Source organism: Chinchilla lanigera, unplaced genomic scaffold (assembly GCF_000276665.1).
Source record: "Chinchilla lanigera isolate Chin_1 unplaced genomic scaffold, ChiLan1.0 scaffold00043, whole genome shotgun sequence".
Taxonomy (NCBI): domain Eukaryota; kingdom Metazoa; phylum Chordata; class Mammalia; order Rodentia; family Chinchillidae; genus Chinchilla; species Chinchilla lanigera.
This window is the reverse complement of record NW_004955444.1, coordinates 10,051,682-10,067,561: the sequence shown is the minus strand read 5'-3', so window position 1 is coordinate 10,067,561 and position 15,880 is coordinate 10,051,682. Positions and strand designations below refer to the sequence as shown.

The 15,880-nt window shown below is 44.7% G+C and overlaps 1 protein-coding gene across 2 annotated transcripts in view; it reads left to right on the top strand.

Annotated features, from left to right (window-relative positions):
* Positions 1-632: 632 nt before the first annotated feature.
* Positions 633-15,880, top strand: part of Sulf1 (sulfatase 1) — a 164,596-nt gene continuing 149,348 nt past the window's right edge. For both annotated transcript variants that reach the window (XM_013518198.1, XM_005392113.2), the window contains exon 1: positions 633-839. The gene's annotated coding sequence lies outside the window, so the exon portion shown is untranslated. The remainder of the gene's footprint in view (positions 840-15,880) is intronic.

Sequence of the window (15,880 nt, the reverse complement as noted above, 5' to 3'; positions counted from 1 at the left end):
TATGGGAGAGCGGCGTGCTATTTTGCATGAGTGGGATCGAAAATGATTTTCATTGACTATTTCTGAAGTTAAGCCTATGGCACACGGGGCAGAGCTGCTGAGGGAAGACAGAAGTTCCCGCTCTGGGCTGCGGCTTCCACCCTGTGCTCCCAGACTGTCAAAGGCAGCCTCGGTCTAATCAAAGAAAGGTAGGAGTTTAGATTTCCAAATGTAGATGTCACATTTCAGTGCAAACGACTCCCACATTTAACACTTTGTCAGCATGACAGGACGGATCTTTTATCTCCTGTGGGGGGAAAGCGGCTTGCTGAGAAGATTGCCTTCAATAGATTGGCTGTAAAAGGTTTTTAGTGTCTCTCCGCATCCTACTGAGGGTCCTCAGCATCCCGGGGGAACGCGGGGAGTTGTGAAAAGTAACGCACAACTGGTCACCAGAAGAATTCATTCCCTCTACCTTCCCCATAGCACCTCCCACTCCTCCTCTTTTTATAGCAGTCCTTTCTCTCCGAAAATCTCAGGTTACTTGGCTGGGAGTTCTCAGACCTCCCGTTCCAGCCCTGCCCGCAGCCTCCAATCCGTAGGAGACACCCAGCCCCAGCGATTGGATTGGGCAGCCTGTCTTGACACACCACCGCGCTGAGAGCTTGAGGACGTGTTTCAACAGATGGTTGGGGTTAGTGTGTGTCATCACATTCGAGTGGGGATTAAGAGAAGGAAGGCTGCCTCGCTGGAGCTGTGTGGTCCTCTCCAAGTGAGAGTTGCAGGCAATACAACTCCTTTGCTTTCGGGAGAAGGGGAGGAATTCATTTTCAGCAGCCGCAAGAAAAGCAGTTTTTCAGGTAAAGTAAAAGACTTTGAATGCTTCTCTCCCTTTTACCGTAGTTCTGAATGGAATGCTAGCACAGCACACTTGTCACCGGCAGTTGCTGCTGCCCTATCAATGCTGCTATTGTACGGTTGACGGATAACAGTGCGCATAGCTTGATGCTTGGCTGTCGTTCTAGAACGAAAGCTTCTCCTGCTTTGCTTTGGAAGGTGTAGCTAAGAAAATGTCCTTTGGAGCACTGTGTGTGCCCTTTCAGGTCTGTGTTATAGACTCAAAACAGTAGGTGTAAATTGCTCGGAAAGGATGGGCGAGGCCAAGAAAGCATTTATTTTAGCTTTCAAAATTAGAATTCAGTTTCCAACACTTGCATTATTACTACTCACTTCATACAAGAGTCTATTACTGAGTCCCTGGCAGAGATGGAAACGCTTTGTGAACCGACTTGTACAAGATAGATCGTGCCTGATTTATGATGGAGCAAAGGTTTCCTTAAAAAATCTTCAGGTTGACTCTAAAGTTTGGGACGCCCTCACGAGAAGGGACTGCCCTACCCTCTCAGCAGCAAGAGGGCCAGCTTTAAAACAACAACAACTAATGCTGGGAGCTGGAAGAGAGCAGAAGAGGAGGAAAAGGGAAAATGCTCTTTACCATCGCCCTCTTGCAGCTGCAGGGGGAGCAGATGGAGGTAATTCATTTGCAGATCTGTCTGTGAAAGTTTTACAAGTAGTCATGAAAAACTAAAGTAGCATATCTGTAATGGACCATTAGAGTCACTACATTTATAGGTTTTAAACAAGCTATCTGAAGTGTTAATTAAATGTAAATAGAAGTTAGGGCTGGGTTATAAACAAACAAATAAAAAGGTTTTAATTATAAATTAGTCATTGGAAAGAAATGGTCATCCGGTGCAGGAGCAGCATAAAAGGAGTTGTCATCCTGTGTGAGAAACCCGCTGTCCAAGGCCCCCACCAGGACGAAACTGAACAGAACGCAACCAGCAGGTTTATTTGCTCTGCTTAGCTTGAGGTACAAAAAGGCCTTTCAGGCAGATGCCCTGTTTTTACAGCGATCAAAATGTGAAATTTTCATTTTTCAAATTTTTGAGCAGGATAGGTGAGTCCAGGGGTTCCTTCTTTTGCCGCCCCACAGACTGAATTACCTTTCCACACAAGGTGCATTTACCGGTGGTGCAGCAAGAATTCTTGCTTCTACTGGACTTGCACATTTAGCAGAGAAACCCAACACGGTCCTCAGCCTTTGCAGGTGAGATAGTTCGTGAGTAAGACTGTATACAGGCTCTTCTGAAATAGGAGCTGCTTGGTAGACTGAATAATAGGATTGATAGCTAGTGCTTTGTGATTTCAGTATTCAACTGCAGAAAGATGCCTTATGTTTCAAGTTGATATCTATCTATCTATATATATCTCATATGTATATACCATATATATTATATAAACATGTGTGTGTATAATACATATATACATATGATATATATATATATTAGCCACATAGTTGATTCCTTTTAAATCTTTTCTTTAAGTTAAGATTAAAACAATATTTTAGTATAGTGTTTAGTTGCTACTCAGTGTTCTCTGGTTATAGTTTGAAAAATCTGTTCCAGTGAGAAAATAGCCTCATAAATAACCAAGCGGTTATTCCAACTGAGTACTATCTGATTCCTAATATTACATAACCAAAATAGGACTTAGTTCAAAAGCTGAAGTCTTTTGGAATTCCAGTCATTCCATTTTGGCTTTACAATGGAACTGCAGTTTTTAAAAAGGCAGAAAGGCAAACTAATATCCTGCGTTGTCAGGATCTCTATTCGGGCAGCGTGGAGTGGAAGGTAGGGTGCCAGCTGCCCACGCCGATGTCACCACTGTGGAAAGATTTCAGCAGAAAGCAAAGTTCCTGCTCAGGGCCACGTCCCCCCATGAGGTGTGGTGCGATGGCTCTAACGAAGGCGAGGTGCAGTTCCCAAGTGCAAGGCCCATGAGCTCGTATCCCTGCTGCCGGAGGCTCACCACAGGCTGCCTGCACAGGGCTTTGACAATAGGGGAAAATTCTCCCTCCAGATCAGTTGTACAGAGGATTAGACCAGAGGGAAAGAAGAAAGGAAGGGTTGAGAAATGATAAATTCACACTTTCAAGAAGGAAAGTTTTTGCTCTTTCACTTAGTGAACTGAACTTGCTTAAAAGACAGTGCCCACAAGGTAACCCAGTCTCTTGGCCAAGTCTAAATCTACCATTCCAGATGGTAAACATTCACGAGACTTATTTATGGTGACTTCTACATACCTTCGTTTGACATTTGGTTTCTTCCTAACAGTGCCTGTGCTGGTAACATATGAAGTTCCCATCAGTACCGTAACAGCTGTAGAAGTGTTTGAACACACGGGTGTCCCTCCCTCCCGCCCTCCTTCCCAGCGATGGGAAGCTTGGCTGGGGGTGGGAAGGGCTTTTCATGGTGGCTGTCTCCTTCTATCAAGTTGTGTATTAAGATGATGACTCTCAGAGGTGATTCGAAAACTTAATTCATGAGGTTTTACAAAATGCATTTTTATGGTTGGGACAAGAATACTAACATACATGAACCCTGGTATTGACAGACATGTGGCAGATCATGAGTGTGACCTTCATCGAAGAACTCAAAGGGTTCTGCTGATTCCTTCTAAGGAGATTTGTGTGACATCAGACAGATTGTCATGGCCATTCCCATTATCATAGTTGAGACCTACAGCAAGTGGGACACTTTTCATTTCCTTTCCGAATTACGAATCCATATAGGAATGGGTAGAGAAGGGGTTTTTGTGTGTTTTAGATTTAAAACACATTGACTCTTTAAATCCATAAAGCAGGATTTCTGATACAGAGGTATACATAGTATTGAGAGTTCCCCAATCATTTCCGTGTGGATGAGGCCAACCAATGGGTCAGGTCAGGACATCTGGTTCTTTTTTCTGTGTGCAGTATTTTTGTATGTACCGTATGGAGGAAATTTAAGGGGATTAACATTTTTATAAGCTGACTCTAAATAGATTATTATTTTTATCATCATTACTGACATTGGGTAAAAGAGGCACATGTATAAAATTAAATTTATGGTCCTATGGTAAATTCACCTTTATTTTAGGTTAGAGCCATGAAAAAAGAAACTTGAAAGAACAAAATATTTTGCGGAAAAAGTTGGTCCCGAAATATGTTTCTTATTTAAAATATTTTCAATTCACTTTCAGTACGCTGGGGAGGAGGGAAATTGGCCCGTTAGCCTTATTTCTCTCTCTAATATTCCCTTCTCCCCTATACCCAGTCTGTCATCAAAGTCTTGGAATCTTTCCTTTAAAATGTCTCCCACATCTGGCCCACAGCTACTGTCCCAGAGCAATGCTCCTTACACGAAGGTCACTGCAACAGCTTCCCAGCTGGCCTCATTGCCTCCATGTTCTTCTTCTTTTTCCTTTCCTTCTTCTTCTTCTCCTCTTTCCCTTCCTCCTCCTCTTCTCTTCCCCCTCATGCATGCTAAGCACGCGCTCTCCCACCGAGCTGCACCTTCAGCGCCTATTTCCTGCCTCTGTCCCCCACTCGCAGTCTGAGCCACCTCTTCCCTCAGAGCGTTTCCTGTCTGCCAGCTACCACGGGGGACCTCCCTCCTACAGGATCAACTTCCAGTGTGATGTGCTGGCTCGCTGGTCTTTGGCCAGCCAGGCTTTCCTTCTACAGCTTCAGGAATCTACGCTTGCCTCCCGCCACTGGGGCCAGACTGTGTCCTCTTCTGCCAAATCTTTTGTCTTGGCCTCAGCCACTCTAGTTTTCTAGTTTCTTGGCTGTAAATTGCACTTATCATACGCATGGTTCCTTCTGATTCTGGGTGCAAAGGCGCGCGCAGAACGCGCCTCTTGGTTCGTCCTTAGCCGTGTGTCCATCCTTCGGAGTTTTAGCTGCAGTCCCGCCTCCTCCTATAGCGCCTCCTGCTGCCCTCTCCCAACCATGTTGTTCCCGAGATGCTGGTCATTAGCCGTCCATGGATTATACTTAGCACAAGTACCATATATATTTTTATCTTGCACTATAATTTGTTTTTTTATCTCTTGACTCTTAAAGTAGTGGGTAGGGACTGGCCTGGTACCCTTTCATGCCACGAGAAGACACTCATGAATGTGCTGGACTAATTCAGCAAGACAGACTGCCAGCCAGGGCTCTCTCCTCTCTCAAGATACCCCGCTCGCATCATGAACGAGTGCGTGTAGTTTCTGTCTTGTCTGCAAGAGGTCAGGAAAAATGATGAAACTCAGTTGGTTTTATTTTAGGAGACTCTAGGGAAAATGTCACTTAAACAGAACCTGAAATTATTGCCCAAAATTAGGTTGAAGTATTCTATGAAAAAGCCCCATCTATTTTGGTTTTCTGTGACAATGACAGAAGTTACATCTCTTGGCTACCCCTCTATCACATAAAATGCTACATGTAACTTTGGTGCAGAACAGTGCCAGCTTTAGGTCCAAATAGACCTGTGTTTTAATCCAGAGACCATCTCTCACAGCTGTGTGGTCTTGGATAGGTTCATCAACCGTTCTGCTTCCTCGTCTGTAAAATGTGATAAGGACTCATAGCGGGGAACGTTGTAAAGCAAACAGGAAACGCACTAGGTCAATGAATGTCCAATATTGAATGTCCAGGAAATGGGGGGGGGAGAAAAGGTTGGTAACTGTATATGCTGATATAGATCTAGGATACAGGAATGTGTTCATTTTGGTTAAATCAATCATCAATTGTGTCTTCCATTAAGATTTTCTTCTGGAAGCCGGGCATGCTGGCGTGCACCTGTCATCCCAGCACTGGGGAGGCTGAGGCAGGAGGATTGCTGTCAATCTGAGGCCAGCTTGGGCTACAAAGTGAGTTCAAGGCCAGGCTGCACTGTATAGTGAAACCTTGCCTTAGAATGATAAAACAAACAAACAGAGGTTTTCTTCTTCCACCAAGGGAGGGGAATGGGTAAGGGAAAAGGAAGGTGCCTTTGAGTTAGTAGATATGTAGGGGCAGTTGCACCCACTGGTACTCGCTGCAGGGAGGAGCAGTGTCGTGGCTCCTGAGTTAAGGACCATGAAGAGCCGGGGATGGCCAGCAGTGCTGCGGGGGAACAGGGAGTCGGTTGGTGGATGCCAGCAGGGAGGCTGATTCACCGACAGCCAGGAGCTCCTCTCCTTCCACCGAGCGCACTGTTTAGGAGGAAGTATCACCTACACAAAGCACTGCGGAGAGCCAGGGTCAAGCTTCCGGAAGCGACTGGCTACCATTTAGGCAGGACAAGAGGCTTCAACCTTTCTCCTTTTGTTTTTCCTTTTCTTTTTCTGGAGACAGGATCTCTCTATATAGTTCAGGCCAGCCTTGAACTCACTATGTAGCCCAGGCTGGTCTCAAACTTGCTGCAGTCCTTCTGCCTCAGCCTCCCAAGTGCTGCGATAACAGGTGTGTGACACCTCATCCGGTGTAGCTTTCCACTTTATCTTCAAAGTAAAAGCCTACAAAGCTGGAGGGAACTATTTCTAAGATGTGAGCCTAAGGCACTCAGACATGCTACTTTTTAACTTAAGGGGTAAGTCTGGTAATAAACTTCTATGATGAAGAAGCAAAGAGCCACACTGTGTTCCTGAATGAAAACTCCTCATTGTTAAAGGTGGAATATCCCATAATTGAACTGTAAATTTCAAGTGACACTGACTGAATTCTAACATGAGGTTAGGAGTTGGTGGTAGAAGCAGAATTTGAGAATTGGCAACAAGAGCTCAAGGACAGCCTGAACTGCATAGCGAGACCCTGTCTCAAAAAAGATGAAAAAGAAAAAGAGAATTGGCAAGAAGAGAACTCTTGTTAAATGTAAAATAAGGACGATCTTGAAGCTCACCTGGATAATAAGCTCACAAGCAAGCCTAGACACTTCATAGGAGAAGCACATCATTTTAAAAAGACTTGTCTTGCCGGGCATGGTGGCACACGCCTGCAATCCCAGCACTTGGGAGGCTGAGACAGGGGGATCACTGCCAAGTTCAAGGCCAGTGTGGGCTACATAGTGAGTTCAAGGCCGACCTGAACTACACAGTGAGACCCTGATTCAAAAAAAGAGAGACTTGTCTTACATAACCAAAGATGGTATAAAATGATAGTAATTAGGTTTTCTCTCGCTAAGAAATTGACTCTGATGTAGATTTTCATCTATCTCATGTAGTTTTGCGTTTGTTTTGTATCAAGATACTACTAGTTCCGTTTTTTTTTTTTTTTTTTAAATTACTGTCTTCTCTGGTTTCTTCGATCTGCAGATAGGACTGCTCATACAGGAACTTAACCATTTCCTAGAATAGAAAAAAGACCTGAAACAAGATTCTTGCAAGAGCACAGGAAGATCCTTCTGTATTTCCTTGACAAAAAAGGCCCAAATTCCATCCAGTTTAAATGTTTTCCCTATTATCTGAGCAATAGTAACAAATCTTTAATAACCAAAATGGAAACCCGAATTGTGGCGAGTTTGTCTGTTGCCCAGTTTTGCGGTATGGTGTTATAATTCATAGGTCAACTTTACCACATTAATTTGGTTTTTGTTTTTGTTTTTGTTTTTGTTCTTTTGAGACACAGTCTCACCATGTAGCTCAGGCTGGCCTCAAACTCCTGGCAATCTTCCTGTCTCAGCCTCCCCAGTGCTAGGATGACAGGCATGCACCACCACACGCCACCTGTCATATTAATTTAAAACAAAGCAAGATTAGGCTATTACAAGGTGTTAGCTATACCAGAGTCATGGTGGGGGTCAAAAAAAGTCTCATTGCCTTCAGAGTGCGTGTTTACTGATAAGTTACATTCGAAATGTGCACCTGTGGGTATTATCTTCCGACTCATACTATTAATGTGGCCTGGCACCAAAATCAATTTTCTATAATATGATGTTCTCTAAATAGACTTCCTGCCGCATGAAGCCCCCTCCTTAACCTTCACCTGCTAGCGATCAATCTCCTCCTGGATAGAATGTTCCAGTAAACAATCGTGCTTCTCCGTGCCTCCAGAGTTTCTTGAAACTTCAGCTTTTAACTTTCATCTTGCGAGCAGTGCATCTCAGAAAAGAGAGGCCCCTCCAATTTCGTCCTCCTTTTTCTCTTTGGAGAGCTCTGTGCCGGTAAGAGACGGGGAGGTGTTGTGAATATGTTTCACGTGGCATATCAGAGGCTTCCTGCGTGCCGCCACTTCCCTTTTTGTATATGATATCTGCACTTAGTAAAGGAGATTTGGGGGAGGGGCTCGATATCAAGTAGCCTGAGGCTCTGCTCCCCAGCAGTGGCTCCACAGAACGGCCAGGGTGCGTTACACACAGTCAGTCAGAGCGCACAGGCCCGAGCCACCTCACCTGAGCGGAGAGCTTCCCATGTGCGGACCTTTACCCTGTTACTTTGTTTCTGTGCGGAAAGGAATACTAAACAATACGCGGCACTGCCTTTGTCCTGAAGGCAGGTCCAGGTCAGCTGTGAAAGGAAGATGCGTGTGCAAAGAATTTTTCAGCAGAAGTGCAAAGAATTTTGTGGTTAAGCATCAGTTATTAGCACTAACTAATAAAAGGGATGTGGACCCCCCCGGTAGGAGGGAGGGGGTCCGCCCCTGTAGGAGCCGGAACCCAAGCTGGGCTGGCTGTGCACTGAAAGATGGAGTCGGAGAGGGGTCAGAGCAGGGGCTCGCTTCACCCCTCCCAACCTCTGAGCCCTCCAACCATTTATTTACCGTCTCTGTCACCCAGTTTGCTTCTCTCAAAAGTGGGGACACTAACTGCAAAGCCACTGCGCCACTCTTCCCGCCCTGAGGAAAGGAGCCATTTGAGCTGGGCGTTAGAATGAGGATGTCACTTGCTGAATTTTTTTTTAATTAGAGAGCGTGTGAAAACGCAGCGTGAATACACAATAAATGGAGTCACTCAGGCAGAGCAAAAAAGGAAGGAAGGAACGGGAAAGAGTGATGGAGGGAAAGAGAAAAGAGAAAGTAAAAGTTGCAGGCTTCCCTTGCCTCTACTTCATGCTCTTCTCTTTTGTAAAGAGATTGCGTCACAGCTAAATTAGATCAGATTCTAGAGTCCTTTTCAGAAATGCAGGGAGGGCAGAGGAGGGGAGGGAGAGACAGAGACAGAGACAGAGACAGACGAATTGGGAGGATTCCCAAAGTCCAATCTTTTTTTTTGAGACAGCCTCACTGTGTACCATGGCTGGCCTCGGATTCATGGTCCTCCCTGCCTCAGCCTTGTGTGTGGCACCAAGGGCAGCTCCAAAGTCTAAATTAAAAATGAAAAGTCTGCTCCTGTTGATGCACGGAGCATGAGAAAAGCATGGAAGCAATACACAACAGAGACAGAACTGCGTCAGCTGAAGGGACAAAGATGGCACTCGACTGTCAGCAAGCCCAGGACGTAGAGCAACGGTGGCTCCCTGAGAGGAAACAGGGGTGCAGAGCGGAAATTTCATTCAAAACCTGCACAGCGACAGCGCTCACGATGGAGCGGCTGTTCATCTGTCACAGCCCACACCCGGGGAAAGTTTATGACGCAAACAGGGGTAAGTGCACCTGTATATCAGTGTTTAATAATACAACTGAAACGGATCAAGTATAATTTCAGATCGTTGGTAGACATTGGACAGAATACACAACTTTGATTTTTTTGATAAGACATATACTTCCTTAGATAAAAATGATCTTTTCTCAGATTTAAAATATTAAAGTAAAAGGTTTTTTAATTTTTTTAAATTTATTTTTGTTTTGTTTTTCTTCCAGTACCAGGAATTGAACTCACGACCTTGCGCTTGCCAGGCAGGTGCTTTTGCCACTGAACTAAATCCCCAACCCCAAGTAAAAGTTTAATGTATCTAACTTTGAGAATGTGAATTTTTCGAGTCAAAACAAGCTACTTGGGCCAGGGCTACAGGTCAGGGGCATAAGCACCTGCCTGGCAAGCACAAGGTCGTGAGTTCAATTCCTGGTACGAAAAAAAAAAAACAAAAGCTACTTTTATAAAACACCCATAACCCTCTTCCTTCAACTAAAAAAAGTTCCGTGGAGAGGATCATAAAATTTTTGTTTGTTTGTTTGTTTTCTGGTACCGGGGATCGAACTCACAACCTTGCGCTTGCAGAGCAGGCACTGTGATGCTGAGCTAAATCCCCAGCCCCCAGGTCATAAAATTTAAAAAGAGACGAAATATTTAAATTGCTTTTGCTTGTAAATTTCAGATTTTATCTTGGACGGGGCTGGTGGGCATCCTATTACAGAATGAATGGATGATGTATTTCATAAGTGACAAACATACTCCCTTCACTACAAAAACAAATCATTTTTTAAAACATTTCATATTGTCACATGATAGTCGTACATATTCAAGGAGTGAAATGTGACCTTTTGACACACATATACACTGTGTAATGATCAAGTGGGTGCAGTTAGCACACGGACAGATCTTTCGGCATTGGGTAAGGTAGGCAAGCACTGAGCTACCCACTGCCCCAGCCGCAGACCAACCATTCTTAATTTTAAGATTTGGGGAAGTGCCCCCCCAACCCATTTTCTTTCTATCATCTTTTGCCTTGTCCTTTTATTTCATCTCCACCACATCGTTTCCCCCACAAAATAGAAAAGCCATTCTTCCGTCAAGAACTCTGACTCCTTGGCCAGTTTCAGAGTTAGATGTGGATTTATTAGAAGAAGACGACTGTGTTTGCTATTTCATCTTCTTCCCCTGTGTGTGAGGGGGGCAGTGTGACTGGATGAATAGAGAGCTCAAATCAGTCAGCTGCAGAACTGAAAAGTAGTTCTGAGACAGAAGATGTGTGGGAATAGCTTCAGGCATGGAGATTCAACAGCATTTGGTGCCCCAAAAGGGATTTGGGTTCCACTCAAGTTTTTAATGAAGACTTTGGCCTGTTCTTTTCCTCAAGTGAGTGTTCCGAGCTGTGTTCTCGGGTCCCTGTGGGAGAAGTGCCAGCCAAAGCCCAGCACCTGTAATCTGTTTCTCGCAAGTGCCAGGCCTGAAGATTGGACTGACGTGAGCCGGTTTAAATTTGAAGCCATTAACGGCTGGCAACCGATTTGTTGAGACCTCCAGTGCCCTGGACATAATACATAAGTGTCTTGGTTAGATCAATAAACATAATTTGCAGTAGGAACAAAAGCGAGGCTTAGATCGCCAGCTTAACGCTGGGTCTCTTCCTTCAGCACTCACTAAACTGTGTCTTTTAGCGTGTGTGTGTGTGTGTGTGTGTGTGTGTGTGTGTGTGGTACTGGGAATTGAAACCAGGGCCTTCACGCTAAGTTGCACCCTCAACTTTTTAAATTTTGTTTTTTGAGATAAGTTCTCACTAAATTGCTAAGTCTCCCAGGCTGGGCTCAGATTTGGGATTCTCATGCCTCAGCCTGGCAGAATGCTAGGATTACAGGCATGCATTAGCCTACCCAGTAGACAAACGTCTTTGTCTGGAGTTGAGATAAAGAGATGTGAGCTGATATTCCTGAATCTAATTTCATACATTTAAATTTGAATTTCACTTCAAAATTGTATTCCTAACCTTCCAGGCCTATCTTGGGGTGCAAATACTCCTTGAATTGGAGAAGTATGGACCTTGTAAGAAATAAAAAATAAGTAGAAGGGAAGTAGAAAAAAAGAATATAAATTCAGTCAAATGTGTTCTGTCACAGGCTCATTTTCTTGACACAGAAAGCAAGACAGTCCTGGGCATGGTGCACATACTTTTAATCCCAGCACTTGGGAGGCTGAGGCAGGAGGACTGACAGGAGTTCAAGCCAGCCTGAACTACATAGCAAGATCCGGTCTCAATTAATTAATTAAAGGACTAAGGACAGAAAACATAAACTGTACAGAAAACTTCATGTTTAGCAATCATTTTTATTAGCCATTTTGCTACAAAAATAACTTTCTACCAGTCTACCACTGGTTCTCCACTTCAGTCTAAAAGGGATGGAACAGGGGGACCTTGGCTTCTGCCTAAGCCATCACCTCTTTGGAAGCTTACGGTAGCCCTGGGCTATGTTGTGTTTGCTACAAGCAAACCCTATTTCGGGAGGGCAAGAGAACAAACTGCACTGTGTAATTGACTGAGTGTTTCCTTGATAACTTTTCAAGACTTCGACAGTGAAGCATGTTACTAGCAATGAGATGCTATTTGCTGAATACTGATGGAAGCGTTGCAGCTCGGAGAGAGAGGTGGGGGGCGGTACCATGGAAAACAGCAGTAACAAAAGCTGGAAGCCCTGATTCTAGAACTTGGCTTGATTCTGGGATTCTGAGGGAGCTGGCTAACCTTTTGGGGGCTCACTGTTATCTCCTTGCCTTTACTCTGCCCTTCTCTCCAGCCGTATTATTTTCCTTTACCAGCAACCTCTGCTCTTCCCTTATGAGATACCTAAATAAATAAGACCTGGAAACCAACGGGGCCTATAGGAGAGTGGGACAGGGCGTGGTGGGGCACGCCTGTCATCCCAGCACTCAGGAGGCTGAGGCAGGAGGATCGTTGCAAGTTCAAGACCAGCCTGGGCTACAAAGTGAGCTCAAGGCCAGCCTGAACTGCATAGCAAGATCCTGTCTCAAAAAGACAAAAAAAAAAAAAGAGGGAGGGGGCAGGACTTTGATGTAATTCCACATACCCCTATACTTCCAAATTGAGCTCTGTAGTTTATCTCACTTTTGTGTTTCTGGGGTTTGAATCCAAGGCTTTGCACTGAGCTACATCCTCTATCATTTTGTACTTTTTGAGACAGGATCTTGCCAAGTCACAGAAGTTGCCCAAATTGGGCTCAAACTTGGGATCCTCTTGCCTCAGCCTCCCCTATTGCTGTAACCACAGGTATGAGCACCACCCTGGTTTCTGAATTTCATTTCTTTTTCTTTTTTTTTTGAGACAGGGTTTTGCTATGTAGTTCAGCGTGGGCTTGAACTGACAGGGATCCTCCTGCTCAGCCTCCTCAGTGCTAGGATTGCGGGGGGCTTGAATTTCATTTCTTATCTCCAAGCATCTTACATATGTCCATTAAACTATTAAACTACTCTTCCCCTAGTATTGTATCATCCCATTCCACTATTTTTTTTTTTTTTTTTTTTTGTCTTTTTGAGACAGGGTCTCACTATGCAGTTCAGGCTGATCTTGTGCTCACTTTGTAGGCCAGGCTGGCCTCAAACTTGCAACAATCCTCCTGCCTCAGCCTCCCCCGCAAGTGCTGGGATTACAGGCATGCACCACCACATCCAGCCACATTTCACTATTTGAAAAGTGGTCTCTCCCCATTTTTTGCAACATCCAGCCTAAATAGTGCCAGTGTTTTACCTACCTGCCCCTTCTACTATAGCCGTCTCTTCCTCTACATACATTCTGATTTTTATTCAGCTGGTCCGATGTGCCCTGAATTTACATCTCGTACTCCTGTTACAGAGCATGTGTGTGTTCATACCATTTCCCGGGTCGGGTGCTGCCTCCCACCACGGTTCTGCATGTCTGAATCCCACCCCACTGATACAAGGGAAATGATATAGGACCTCCATATAATATACATAATCTAGGGGGGAAAAATAAAAGGGAAATAGAACTCCTGACCTGCTAGATGTCTGATACACCGAGTTTGTGTTCTCTAAAATGGAAGAATGAATTCTAGGAACATTGGAGGTTTAGAGTAGGAAATATTTATTGAAAGAAAGCCTCTGTGTAAGAGAAAGGGAAGGGGGTCCCAAGTGGGTGGCCCCCAAGGAACACTCTTCTCAAGGGAGTTTTATGGAGTAAAACCATGAAGTGAAGTAGGTATACGGTCAGATAAAACTATAGTTAACTAATAAGATTATAAGTATAGTCGCTTAGGTAGTTTTGATATACTGGAAAGAAACTCCTGTCCTAAATGATATCTGGGACAAATTTGTGTAGTCTAAAATCAAAGAATGAATTTTAGGAACAGCAGAGGTTAAGAGCAGAATATACTTACAGAGGGAAAGAAAGCTCCTGTCCAAGGGAGGGGCAGAAGCAGGCCCGAGAGGGTTTCTGAGGACCTTGTCCTTCCCAGGGATTTTATAGAGCAAAACCACAAGGTGAGGCGAGTCCAAGGTGGGAAACATGGGAAATTGCAAGGTGGGCATGCGGTGGGACAAAACTATGGTCAACCAATAAGATTACAAGTATAATTGTTCAGGTAAAATTGATTACATTGGGATCAAATGGGGAAGCGAGTCACGTAGCAAGTGGGCATGAAGGCAAAACAGGGGCCCTTCCTGTAGGGGGCTGGGTTAGTGACTTCCTGGCTTTCTTTAAGGTGCTTGCTGCCTATTTAGAATATCAATCCCTGATGTCCTCCCCTAGGGAGGTATGTGGGCACATCTGTTTAATCTATTGTGTTGAGGTCTGGCCTACAGCAAAAGCGCCCTCTCTCCATTTGCAAGGTGGCCCATCTTCTGCACTGGCTCTTTTGAGGGCCTGACCATGTCTGACTGCCTGCCTATAATATTTCTATCTAACTCAGCTGCCTATAACAGCTTGCTTGCTTGCTTGCTTGCTTTTTCTTTTTGCGACAGGGTCTCCCTATGCAGTTCAGGCTGGCCTTGAACTCACTTTGTAGCCCAGGCTGGCCTCAAACTCACACTAATCCTCCTGCCTCACCCTCCTGAGTGCTGAGGTTACTGGCATCCACCACCACGCCCGGCTTTTTTCTCTTTTTAGGTAATACTGATTCAGTGGGAAATCACAAGGTGGGTGTAAAGTGGGACAAAACTGGTCAACCAATAAGATTACAACAAGTATAGTTGCTTAGGTAATATTAATTAAATGGGGATCAAGTGAGGAAGCAGGTCACAGAACAAGCACACATGGGCTTTCCTGGAAGGAGTGAGGTAAGGAGGCTTGTCCCCCACTCAAGGTGATTGATGCCTATTAGAATATCAGTCACTGCTGTTGATCCCTAGAAGTGTGTGGGTGTAGCTGTACCTCTCTGTCCTGAGACCAGACCTCCAGCCATGCTTATCTTCTGCTCTGACCTCCAGGGCCCAGCCCTGTCTAACTATATATATTATTTCTAAATAACTTAGCACTCTATAATACCACCATGATCTGTAATCTGGACCTGCCATGAATTACAGTCAGTCTGGTCCACATAGCTGAAACCCTGTCTCAAAGAAACCAAACCAAAATAAAACAAACAAAAAATCAGACTGAGGGAAGCGCCACAGTCTCCACAGAATTTTCTTTTCCTAACTCCAAACATCAGTTTCCCTTTTCTGGAGTCTTTCTTCCTGATTGGTTACTTGACCCGCTGTAATTCCTGCTGAGTTGCTATAGCACCCAGCCAATATGGCGCTGGAGGCCATGTGGTATGGTGCTGAGTCACTATGGCGTCCAGCCAATATGGCGCTGCCCACTAGAGGCCATGTGCTAAGCCCCATCCTTCCTCCACTGAGTCAAATTACGACTTCCTACTTCCCTTTTTGTAATATTCTGTTCCCTTTTCCCACGCTCCCACCCAATCCTGGTCTGCCATGTCAGGCGGTTGGCCTCCTAAAGCCTGCCTCCAGCCTAGGGCTTTTTAACCTTGGACCCCACGAAAGATCCCTATAAGTTCCACTTCTGTCTCTCTCTCTTTCCTTGTGGCCTTCTCTGTGCCCACAATAAAGGAATTTTATTCCGTTTTACTTCTCTCTGCACTGGAACAACTTATCACTTCCAGCTTAAAATCTTGTCATCTTTTTGGCTCTTTTATTAGGTACAATTTCACATTTATTGCTATTTTTCATAGGTTTTTAGTATTGCTTCCTCACTCTTACATTATTAGAAACATATAGTAGGAGTTGAGTTTCAAACCGCTGCCTCCACACAGCATAGCATCATTGTAACGTCCAGGGCCTGCTAGGGCGCTGCATTACACACTCGGAGCCAGGATGGCCAAAGACAACTGGGGGAGAAAATGACATTTTAGTCACTGAAAATTTTTAGGAAACTTATCAGCAGCAGACCCACAGCCACACCGGGCGTTCTTTCGACAACATGAAAGGTG